A 12,971-nucleotide genomic window follows, 5' to 3' on the forward strand; every position below is an offset into this window, starting at 1 on the left:
GCTGAGGAGGATGCCACCAAAGCTTCAGCTGGGGCACTAGCTCTGGCTTGCCAGTGTGTAGGTTGGCCTTGAAGAGGGTCTTACGGATCCACTCCTGCTGGAAAGGTGGAAGCTGATCCTTCCAGTGACGAGGGAGCTCAGTAGGTGGCTGATGATGTGGAGGGTCTGGTATTTTTACCACTAGAGGCGGACCAGCACAGGCCTCTGAATGAGCAATGGCTGGAGCTTTTGAAGGAGAAATGCAGAAAAAAATAATATAAGGATGACTGTTGTATTTGATCGCAGTCCACATTCTGCCTGCACAGCATACATTTGGACAAGCATTAATAGATTATGATTATAATTAATAGTTAGACATAAAAAATAAGAGACCGCTGTGGTTTCTTATTTTTTCCAGAGCTGTATTTGAAAAGGATTAGATGGAATAGAGCAAAGAAAATAAGTTGTGATGAATTTAGTATAAAGTAGTGATGCCCACAGACATGAAGCGTGCACACAGTTGCAGTGATGAAAAACAGTTACTGTGATCATTAAAACAATGAATCTCCTCCGTCCTGTTCAGGGGATTAGACAGATAGTGAGTGAGAAAAGCAAGTGATGTTAGTGAAAATGTTATCCAATGATTGTTTCTCAACGGGAAACACAAATGAAAACACCAACACCTTTGGATACCCTTGAGGTTTTGAAGAGGTGCACTCAAAGAATGCATCCCGCTTGAAGCTTGATGCGACATAATCCTGTACTGTAAACAAAAATATTTGAAAAAACAGTGATTTTTTATTCCTCAAAATAATACTTCACAGTGTGTTTTCACTAAACATTTTCATAATATTTGCATTTGTGTCGTATGCCACACCTGTATTCTGCTGTGCTTCATATTGTGACACTGCAGATACCAGCTCCTCATCATCGTCTTCAGCAAAGTCACCCGCTCCAGAAGGGGCAACAGAAGTGCCTGCAGCACAAATATAAAATGTTATTAGCATTTATTAATAGGTTAATAAAATTATTACTGTTGACAAGACACAAGGACAAACAATGTACGATGTTACTTACCAGTAGGGAAGAGCTGCCTTTGTGCCAAATGTTTGGCTGGGGGTTCTGTTGGCAGAGTGCACTGCGGTACTGGGGCTGGAAACAGCAAGTGGATAAGTCTGTGTAGTCTGTCATAATGATAACTGAATACATATACAGTACATGTTACACAGTTACACTCACAGGGTTTAACTGGTGACATCAGTTTTTTAGCCAGCTGTGAAGGAGACAAATGTTTGCCACGCGCCAACAGTGCTTTCACAGTGCCAGTCTTCCACACACCAGTTTGGATGGCAGCAGGTGAAGGAGCAGACATGTGGGAGGCTGCAGGGGTAGGTGCAGAGGCACTGGAGGCTGCAGGGGTAGGTGCAGAGGCACTGGAGGCTGCAGGTGTAGGTGCAGAGGCACTGGAGGCTGCAGGTGTAGGTGCAGAGGCACTGGAGGCTGCAGGTGTAGGTGCAGAGGCACTGGAGGCTGCAGGTGTAGGTGCAGGCTGACATGCTCCAGCAGAAGCCCTTCTTTTCAAGACGTATGTCTTGAAAATAGCCATGTTGGTTTTGGGCCTGGCATCTGCCTTGATCAGGTACTTGATGAGAGCCTGGGCCTCTTTGCTCTGGTCTTCATAGACGTCCTTCATGGACCGGCCCTTGAAGTCTCCAAACTCTACCATCAAACATCCCTGGTCTCCAGTTTCCCGGGCTTCTGCTTGAGATTGCTGCTTTCTTTTAAACTTCTCCAGTTCCTCTGCCATCTCTCTAATAAGAGATGTGTACTGGATGAACAGCTGCTTATTTTGTGACAGGGGGTTTGCCTGCACCGTCTCTTTAGATATGCTGTCCATCAAATACAATGCATACCCCAGAGAGTTTTCCAGGAGCCATCTAAATCTCTGGCCCTGGTACTTCCCAAACTGGAGCTTGCAGTGAGCAAGCACCAAAAACTGGTCACTGGGGTCTCCACCGTTTACACTCACAAAAGTTCTGGCCTCCGCCAGCACTTCCTCTTCAGGTTTGGCCCTTCCAGATTCCACATTTTGCGTTCGCAGCGCCTCCTCTGATGGCGCCATGAGGAGACGCTGTGATGTAGCCGACTGCCGCTTAAAAACCGGATAAGCATACATTTTCTGAAATGAAAATCAGAACAACACTATTACCGCTGAAAGATACCTGTACTTTTAGAGTGTGATCATTTAACAAGCTACTTCATTTCCCCACAGGGATTGATAAAGTAATTCACATTACTATGATAATGTGTACTACTGTGTCTCCTACAAAGCAAAACCATGTTATTTTCATTGAGCTATTGTATTGTACCTTTATTTAAATATTTGTAGAGGTAAGTTGTTAAAGGGGAGGGATTGTAATAAAACACCCACCTGAAAACAAACCATTTTAACATCATAACATAACTTAATTTGTAAGAGTAAAAAGTATTCTATTTTGATTTATTATATTAATGTTAAAACTGGAATTTCTGAACTGATCAATATCCTACGTTTATAGTTTATAGAGATAGTGAATGACCTCCTGGATTAGCCTACATGTAGGCTACTTTACATCTACAAAAAGCGGTTTACACCATTACAAGGTATTACATGCATATTAGTACGTTATGTGTACATTACATAAAACGAACAATAGAGCAATATCTACCAGTTTACAGAGAATCAATTGCACGTATAGCCTGTTAGCGGGTGGCCATGATAGCGATAGCGATCAATGGTAGTGACATTTTTTGGTCGGTATTTACAGGTTGACGGGTACGTCGAAGAAAACGTGTGCTATATAATGTCCAATCGCTATATCGCTATGTCGGCCTGTTTTGTTTTCTTAAGATACAGACTGTATCTGAACAGACGATGGCCGATTTATAGTAAATTAAATAAGGTGAAGTAAACTTCATCTTACCGTTTTCACGAGGAAGGGTCAGTAAGCCACAGTGAAGGAACGCGATTGGTTGGTCAAAAGTAAGCCCAGGGAAAGGAACGTGATTGGTCAAAAGTAAGCCCAGGGAAAGGAACGTGATTGGCTAATGTGGGCTTACTTTGGGCTTACTTTGGCTCGACTAGCGCGATGCAGTAAGCGCAAGTGAGAGGTAGCAGGATCGATGCCCGCATCCTCCAGCCTGCATTTTAGGAGGGAGAGTGTAGCTGGATGGATGAGGATGGATGGATAATGTAGTGGACTCCCACCCAGCAGATCAAGTCCCAGAGGTTACAGCATCATTTATTAACTGAGTTTCCCCTCAGGGAAGCTGCTGTTTACAAGCTGTTTACAGAGAGAAGCAAGAAAACAACAGTCAGCATCATCTTCCATAAAAACACATGACAATAACAGGTGAGACAGAGAGTTTATGATCAGTGCTCCCCCTGCTGGTTAGGACATATGATGACATTTTAAATGTACCAGTCAAAAGTCACTCAGTGGTTTGTCTTTGTTTTTATGACTTTCTACATTGTAGATTCATCCTGAAGACATCAGAGCTATGAAGGAACACATGTGGAATGATGTAGTGAACAAACAGTGTTAAACCAAGCAGAATATGTTTGATGTTTGACATTCTTCCAAGCAGCCAGCTTTTGCTTTGATGACAGCTTTGCACACTCTTTGCATTCTCTCAATCTGAACTGAGCCACCAATGCTGTGCAATGCTGACATCTAGTGGTGGAGTCCAGCTGTCTTTGATGATACTGATTGGACTTGATGAGGAAAGACACACACCTGTCTGTATAAGACCTTACAGCTCACAGTGCAGGTCACATACTGGGTGATGACGTCCTCCTGCAGGTGTTACTGTGGAACAACTGCTCTGGATTGGGATGAGTCTGAATAGAACTTTGTTAGCTTTGTAAAGCTGTGTGGTAGTTAGAGAGGAACTGAAAAGAGTCAACAACAAGGAGTTGTCTCCAATGAAATAGTTACACATCAGGGCTCGTCCGGGATTTGAACCCGGGACCTCTCGCACCCTAAGCGAGAATCACATAGGATGAAGAATGAGGGAGATACAGCCACAGAAACCCTGTGGGGGTCTCAGCAGGGGATAATTGTCTAGTTGTTGAATCTAGAATCTAGAATCTTCTAATACGTCAGACAAAAAGACATTTCCTGGGACACATCAGCTGAGTGTGTGTTTGTGCAGTGAAATACACTTGTTGTGAGGACTTGAATCAGTTTACTCCTCAAACATACTCCTGAAACTTCTCTAAGCTTAATGAACAGTAAACACAGGTTCATGAAGCAGTGCTTCCAGCCAACGATCACACAGTTTAACACATCTTTGTTTTGTGTGGTGTTGTCAGACGGCAACCTTCGGGGTTCAAACTTGAAGCCCATGCGGAAGTGTCAAAACTTGTAATTCATGCCGCAACCACTGGGGGCTGGCTCCAAAAGCGAGTCATTTCCCATAGACTCCCATGTTAAAATGTCTGACTTCACAGCAGGAATGAACATGTTTACAGCCTGGTACAAAAAAACATTCTGGTCTCAGATGATAGGTTCTCTTCTAGTGTCAATTGTATGGGGGGGATTTTTTTTATATAACTTACTCGTTTTAATTATATTCGGACTTAAAATTCTGCATAATTATAGGCGTTGCCACTTGAGAAGCAGAAGGCTGACATATAACAATGCGAGTTTCCTGCTTTCATGATCGCCCGCCCCCAAACTCCACTCGTGCTCCCCCTCTTTGTACGTATTTGGAGTTTTTGGCGGACGTGATGCTTCCAACATGGCGGCTCCCACGAGCCTCAGAACGGCTCTTCAGAAACAAATGGGTGACATCACGGAAGCTCTGTCTATAGTTTTTACTCTCAATGGGTTTTGTCTTTCTTTAAAAGGAACCTCCTACAGATCTTTGAAGGCATGGATGGGAATTGAACCCATGATCTTTGGTTTACGAGACCAACGCCTTACCACTTGGCCACCACGCCACCACGGCTTTTTCTTTTAACTTCTGAATTGATCACTGATCGTGATCAATACACACAACATAAAACAGCAGAAGTCTTGTGATCCTACACTCAGAGAAACCACAACAGCATGCAGCTTTACCTTCAGGTCTAACAGCTGGGAGCTTTTTCCAGCATTATTCTGTCTCAGCATGATCATGGCTGACAGGACACACACATTTACATCAACACAGGCGGCCGCGTATGGATGAACACACACTGACCCCTAAAACCAGATAAACACACACATCAAATCACATCAAACACACACACATCATTCTAGAACTGATATGTTATTAGTGAATAAAAACCCACAGCCACCCCACAGGTAAAGAGCACAGGACAGAAGAGACACATCCACAGGACAACACTCAGCAGTCCATCTTCACCTCAAAGAGAAAGGACAGTCAGTCTTTTGAGGACAATAATGTCCACATTTTAAACAGAGGACAGGTGGTTTGTAAGGATGGAAGTTAGGATGCTACAGTACATAACAGAAGCTCACAGGCAGACACGTTTTTTCCAGCATAGTAACGCCGTGTTACGTGGTCTGCGGTCTCTGCTTTGCTCATTGTGGAGTCACATGTGCTGTATTGTACTGTTTGTGAAAAAAGAAGGATAGTGTTTTATTACAAACACCACTGAAGCCTCCATGAGGTTGTTCTTGTATAGTTCCTGTGATGTTTAGGTTACCATTGTAAGATCCAAACCAGGTGTGCAGTGTAAAAACAATACACTTCAGAGCTTCAGGGCATTTATTGTTCATTAAAAATATCTAAAGTTGGTTATCCATCAACAACAATGGAGAAATGACAGTGATGAATCAGCCTACAACTGAATTTACAGTAAGTTTGAATATTTGTAGGGGCATCGATCTTCAGTAATAACTGCTAATAATAATTATACAGAAGAAATGGTGCACTGGAGGAACAATAATACTTGATAAATACTGTACAGTGTGTGATGCACACTCTACTTTTAGGAACATCTAAAGTGTGAAGAAATAGGAGCTGTCATCACAATAAAGACGGACACAGTGCAACAGTCTGTTGCTAAAATGCTTCATCAAACAGCATCGGAGCTCAGCGACAAAAGTTCAAGTAATAAAGCAACAAAAGCATTAAAGGATGGTCATCGTGTCTGTTATATCAAATATAGACATGAACGGTATTAAACTGGCTGCTGAAACTACAGCTATGAAGCTATAGCTATGAAGTTCAGCTCGTATTAAGGAAGCTGTGATTAAGATTTTATTTTACTTTATTAGGGCCCAAGCACGAAACGTGCGAGAGCCTGGATTTAAACTGAATGTTTATTAATGTTTAGAATTTATTAGGTTTTATTTTTAGTTTACGCTTACTACTTTACCTTTTTTTATATTTCTAACCTGTTTTTTGAGTATACATGGAGCACCTGGAATGAAAGCAATTTCCCCCTGGGATCAATAAAGTATTTCTGATTCTGATTCTGAAATGCAAGCATAAATGCATGTTACACCGTGTGGGCGGGGCAACGTCATGAAGTTGACCCTTCGCCACCATAGAGAAAGCTGCTGTGTTTCTTGATTTGTTCATCCTACCTGCCTCTTACTCTATCATGACATCAGCCCCCGTGCACCTTTTAAAACCCCCAAATCGTCATATGTGGGCGTGGCCACATGGCTCAGCAGCGCCCCCTGGAATGAGATCTGAGTCCCACGCAATTCAGAAGTATGCCTACTACCAATGTCCAATAGATGAATAGATCCTCCACATCTTCTAGGGTCCCTTCAGGGCAGAGGGGTTCTCCCGGTGATGTCTTTCTTTGTGAGAAAATGTTGTCCAATGCACTGAGCGACCAATTTATTAGCTCCATGTCAAAAAATTATCCCAAGGATAGCAAAGCAGGGTGTTCAGGGAATAAAAAGTCACAAAAATCACAGGACAGGACAAGCCTTATCTAGACATGGAGGACAGTCTCCTCATGGAGGACAGTCTCGCCGGGTAGAGGAGGAGAAGAAGCTCCATGTGAAGCAGGTTCCATGGTGTAATGGTTAGCACTCTGGACTTTGACTCCAGCGATCTGAGTTCAAATCTCAGTGGAACCTTTTGTTTGGATGGTAATACTGGTGTCCTAATCTAACAGTAGTCAACAGTCAGTAGTTGGTGTAAAATAATTGGATTAGAGATTAGATTAGAATATGCATTGACTAGATTTATTTTGTAACTGTATCCCAAGCCTCCATAGATGATGAGAAATGCTGTCTTTCCACCCAGATGACTATAGCAGACTGTCAACACACACACACTAACTAGCACATTAATGCTAACATCAGTGGATAGCTGCTGCAATGTACGGTAAGTGTGTTATAGCTGTATAACACACTGTATAGAGTGTAACATGTATAGCCAGAAACTATGCCAGGGACTTGTGCAGGACTAGTTGATAGCCCATCATTAGAGTTTAAATGGGGGTGAAACCTGCTAGGAAGGGATGAAAGGACAGAGTTGTAAACAGGTGAGAGCTGATGGTTTTTTCACATAGATGACTCTTTCCGCCATCTACGTGAAATTGAAAAAAACTCCTCATTTCAGGTGAGATGATGAAGCCCAGTGCTTGGATGCTGTCCATTGAAGGAGAGGTGGTGGTGGGACCACACAACAGTTTCAGAGGACAGGAGGGGTTTATATATCAGTGAGTTACAGAAGAATCAGAAGGAAAGGAAACAGTGATGACTGCATGTTTGGAGCAAACAATCAGTCCTGGAGTCTGAGCTGCTCTGATTGTGGTTACTCTGTCTGGCACAATAACAGAAAAAACACTCATCTCCTCCTCCTCTGGCTCTGACGGAGCAGCAGTGTATGTGGACTGTCCTGCTGGCACTCTGTCCTTCTACAGAGTCTCCTCTGACACACTGATCCACCTCCACACCTTCAGCACCACATTCACTCAGCCTCTACATGCTGGGTTCATGTTGGGTTCTGGTTCCTCAGTGAGTCTGTGCTGTGTGTAGAAGCAGAGTGTGTGGAAGTGACAGCAGCTTCAACTTTGTGCTTTAAATGTTGATGATGTTTCACTTTCATTTGAATCACTGACTGTGATTTCAGGTCAGAACATGTTTTTGTCTTAGAAGCAGTGAAATGAAGAATGTGAAGCTGAATTTATGATCATGAACTTTGACATGTCCTCACAAATGAAACCCTTACATTAAGAAATGCATGATTCCATGTTGTTATGGCTCTGATATTAAAATGTAGTATTATAATAGGAGTTAATGGACCTAAGTGGAAAACACCATTTAAAACTGCTGCAATACAAACACTAATAACTCCAACTCAATATTTTGGATAAACTTTGACATGACAGATATAAAATAATGCCTGAGCCTCCCAACTTGTACAATAACTTGTTTTGTGCATTTTTACATGAAATATTTGCATCATGCAATCTACCTGGCATTTAAAGCGTTAAACTCCTCCAATGATTTCATGTTTGGTAGTTCTGAGCAGTCCTGAAGTTGTTCCACATATTTATGCAGAAAAATATGAATCTGTTCAGTTTTTAGAGCAGTTTTTAGAAGCGGACATTTTTGTCCCTGATGACACAAAGGGTAGTAAATGTGTTTCCCAGTGTTCTGGTGATGGATCAGACATTTGAACATTTACATTTGAATTCTAAAATTTGTGTTGAAGTCCATGAAGAGCCTCTGGGATGAAACAACAGGGAGGGTCATTTTTGCAGCCAAGATGTCCCAAAAAAGGTTTTCCTCCATCAACCTCGCTATGTGATTTGATGATCGACTGTCCTGGCCAGAGCGCCACAGGTGAGACAAGCTGGCTCCTGTGCGAGATCTGTGGACCCAATGGACCACCTGCATCCCAAAAATGTATAACCCAGCGAGGGATGTATGTGTTAATGAACAGCTGGTCCCTTTCAGGGGCCGCTGTTCGTTCAAACAATACATTCCCTCCAACCCCGCCAAGTACGGGTTAAAAATCTGGGTGCTGAGTGATGTGCAGACCTCCTATGCATGGAGATTGGAGTTGTACACAGAGGTCTGCCGCATCAGCACCCAGAGAACGGAACCAGGGGAAGCGGGTGGTCCTTCAGCTAAGAATTTCCTTCGGGATTAATAAAGTTTTATCTTATCTTATCTTATCTTAACTGAAAAGGGCTACACAGTGACTGCGGGCAATTTTTTACATCTTTCCCCCTGGCTGCAGAGCTCCAAAAGGGCAAGATGGCTCTGGTCGGGACAGTGCGAAAAAATAAGCCAGAGCTCCCCCAGCAGCTGCTCACCGTGAAGCAGAGACAGGTGCTGTCCTCTTGCTTTGCATTCACCCAGGACTGGACAGCAGTGTCGTATGTACGAAGAATGTGGTCCTCCGCAGTACAAAAAACGGGGAGCCAATATTCCAGGAGTCTGGTAAGTTAAAGCCCCAGATCATCCTGGACTACAGCAAAGCCAAAGGAGCTGTGGACCACCTGGACCAGGTAAGCAACATATCAATTATTACCCAAGTTATTTACTTATGTACATGTTAAGTAAATACATTTGTATGTAGTATTATTATGTATTATTGTGATTGTCTGATATAGCCATACTATTTATTCAATTGTATTCCATATTTTACATATTATTGGAAGATTTCAGACTCTTTTTCATAATAAGAAGGTTGTGTGTAAATGTATTCAAACCATCTGAGCATTTCTTTTTCAGATGTGTGGTACATACTCGTGCCGGCGCAAGACACCGAGAGGGCCAATGTGCATCACATGCTGGACATGTCTTGCTTCAATGCTTTTGTACTCTTTGTGGCTGTCGATCCTGCATGGAACAGCCAGAAAACCTGGTCCTTCAGGAAGAAGGAAGAAGGAAAAGAAGAAGAAGAAGAAGAGGAAGAAAAAGAAGGGCCAGGGCCATCTAAAAGCTGCAAGCAGTGCACTTTGTGCTTCCAGCGCAGACGTGTGTGGAGCCACTGTGCCAAATGTGGGGCACACTGTGCCAAATGTGGGGCCCATGTCTGCAAAATGCGTCATGATGTCATCTGCAGTGATTGCCTTAAAATGTTAAAAAATATTTCAAAAGAAGAAAAAAAAATGTTCAATGTCTAATTACGTCTGAAGTTATTTTAAAAACAATTTGATGCAGTGAAATTAAAAAATATTTATATATGACATTGTTATTGTACTTGTGATTTTTTTTTAAAGTTTATGGGAGGACAAGGTTCCCATTGGTGATCTGATAGTGAGAGAACTTGATGCTCTCCTTCATATCTGCATCCTTGACTCTTGGTAATGGCAGGTATATGGTTTCACACAAAATATGTGATACAAATTAGAGTCATTTTTAACAATGACAAAAAAACATAACACATCCACACAATCTCACTGTATAATGCTAAGCTATTGTTTCCTTGACAGCTATTATGTAGAAGAAGTCGAGCAGTTCAGGATCGTTGACGAGGGAGAAACGTGCGATCTCAAGGATGGAAAAATGTGCAGTGGGTGCAGGAAGTATTCAGACCCCCTTAAATGTTATATTGCAGCGATTTGCTAAAATCATTGAAGTTCGTTTTTCCTCATTAATGTTCACACAGCTCCCCATACTGACAGAAACACACAGAGTTGTTGACATGTTTGCAGATGTATTAAAAAGACAAAGTGAAATATGACATGGTCCTAAGTAGGGATGGGACTGTTCAGGAAAAAAATCAGAACCGTTCGGTAAATGTGTTTTGGTTCGGGGCGTGTGTTTTGTTCGGTTCTGTACATGCGCAGCAAGTAATGTCAAGTCCAGTCCAGTCCAACCGCCAGCTAAATACCTAAAAGAAGAAGAAGAAGCAGCAGCAAGTAATGCAGGGAGGCGTGTTTTCCACTGTCACACTGAGAGGCACTCTGGACTCTGACTCCAGCAATCTGAGTTCAAATCTCAGTGGAACATTTTGTTTGGACAGTAATCCTGGTGTCCTATCTACACAGATCAGTCTATGGAGAAGTCCACAGTCTGTTCATTGGTCCAGCTGTAGTCATTAATTACTGAAATAAATCAACCTTTTCATGATATTCTACTTTCAAGTGTTTATTTCTTTTAGTTTTGATGGTTATAACTGACAACCAATGAAAACCCACATTCAGTATGTCAGGAAATGAGAATATGTGAAAAGGTTCAATATTGAAGACACCTGGAGCCACTCTAACCAGATAATGAACTCAAAACACCTGCAAAGGCCTTTAAATGGTCTCAGTCTAGTTCTGTAGGCTACACAACCACAGGAAGACTGCTGACTTGACAGTTGCCCAAAAGACGACCATTGACACCTTGCACAAGGAGGGCAAGACACAAAGAGGCTGGCTGTTCACAGAGCTCTGTCCAAGCACATTAACAGAGAGGGAAGGGGAGTACAAGCAAGAGGGAGTACAAAGTGTTCTGCCCGAACAGGGACTTGAACCCTGGACCCTCAGATCAAAAGTCTGATGCTTCCAATACTTCACTAGTGCACTTCATGTAGTGCAGTGAGTCCTGATTGACTTGCAATTGACCCTTTATACAAGGGGGATTAGCTCAAATGGTAGAGCGCTCGCTTAGCATGCGAGAGGTAGCGGGATCGATGCCCGCATCCTCCAGCCTGCATTTTGGGTGTAGCTGGATGGATGAGGATGGATGGATAATGTAGTGGACTCCACCCAGCAGATCAAGTCCCAGAGGTTACAGCATCATTTATTAGCTGAGTTTCCCCTCAGGGAAGCTGCTGTTTACAAGCTGTTTACAGAGAGAAGCAAGAAAACAACAGTCAGCATCATCTTCCATAAAAACACATGACAATAACGTGTGAGACAGAGAGTTTATGATCAGTGCTCCCCCTGCTGGTTAGGACATATGATGACATTTTAAATGTACCAGTCAAAAGTCACTCAGTGGTTTGTCTTTGTTTTTATGACTTTCTACATTGTAGGTTCATCCTGAAGACATCAGAGCTATGAAGGAACACATGTGGAATGATGTAGTGAACAAACAGTGTTAAACCAAGCAGAATATGTTTGATGTTTGACATTCTTCCAAGCAGCCAGCTTTTGCTTTGATGACAGCTTTGCACACTCTTTGCATTTTCTCAATCTGAACTGAACCACCAATGCTGTGCAATGCTGACATCTAGTGGTGAAATCGCAGGTTACAGAATCAGATCAGAAATTACTTTATTTATCCCAGAGGGGAAATTCTTGTTTGTTACAGACAAATAGAAGAAAAGATAATTGAAATATGAAATAGAAATATATAATAAATATTGAAATACCTAGACATCATTTAAATCCCTGAGTTGTATCTAAAGAACATATTTACTATTGTATAAAAACCTTTACACAGTAAAGAGCATGACATGAATGTATCAGTATGAATGTACAGTGTCTGAGTGACTGTTACAGTTCAGAGTTCAGTAGTTTGACTGAGACAGGCAGGAATGACTTCCTGTGTCTCTCAGTGGTGCATCGTGGGAGTCAGAGTCTGTTGCTGAACAAGCTCCTGTAGCTGGTCAGCACAGTGTGGAGCGGGTGGGAGGGACAGTCCAGTATGGTCTTTATTTTGGACAACATCCTCCTCTGACACACCTTTGTCAGAGAGTCCTCTCCCACAACATGGCCGCCTTCCTGATGATTCTGTTTATGTCCCTCACCCCCAGACTGCTGCCCCAGCAGACAACAGCATACATGATGGCACTGGCCACCACAGACTTATAGAACATCCTCAGCATCGTCCTGCAGATGTTAAAGGACCTCAGCTGCCTCAGAAAGTAGAGGCGACTCTGGCCCTTCCTGTAAACAATGTCCACGTTCTTACTCCATTCCAGTTTGTGGTCCAAGTACATTCCCAGGTATTTGTACTCCTCCACCACCTCCACACTGACCCCTTTGATGCTGGTAGGGGTCACTGGAGCCTTTGTCCTCCTCAGATCCACCACTAGTTCCTTTGTCTTTGTCACATTGAGCAGTATGTGGTTGCTCTCGCTCCAGG

At 42.7% G+C, this 12,971-nt stretch overlaps 3 non-coding genes across 3 annotated transcripts; 2 read left to right on the top strand and 1 right to left on the bottom strand.

The window, feature by feature from the left end:
- Nucleotides 1-4,891: 4,891 nt before the first annotated feature.
- On the bottom strand, nucleotides 4,892-4,963 carry trnat-cgu (transfer RNA threonine (anticodon CGU)). The gene has a single exon. It is a non-coding gene; the product is annotated as a tRNA-Thr (tRNA).
- A 2,032-nt stretch (nucleotides 4,964-6,995) lies between these two features.
- On the top strand, nucleotides 6,996-7,067 carry trnaq-uug (transfer RNA glutamine (anticodon UUG)). Its single transcript has one exon. It is a non-coding gene; the product is annotated as a tRNA-Gln (tRNA).
- Nucleotides 7,068-11,514: 4,447 nt separating this feature from the next.
- On the top strand, nucleotides 11,515-11,587 carry trnaa-agc (transfer RNA alanine (anticodon AGC)). Its single transcript has one exon. It is a non-coding gene; the product is annotated as a tRNA-Ala (tRNA).
- Nucleotides 11,588-12,971: the final 1,384 nt, after the last annotated feature.

This window comes from Parambassis ranga, unplaced genomic scaffold, assembly GCF_900634625.1.
Source record: "Parambassis ranga unplaced genomic scaffold, fParRan2.1 scaffold_31_arrow_ctg1, whole genome shotgun sequence".
Taxonomy (NCBI): Eukaryota; Metazoa; Chordata; class Actinopteri; family Ambassidae; genus Parambassis; species Parambassis ranga.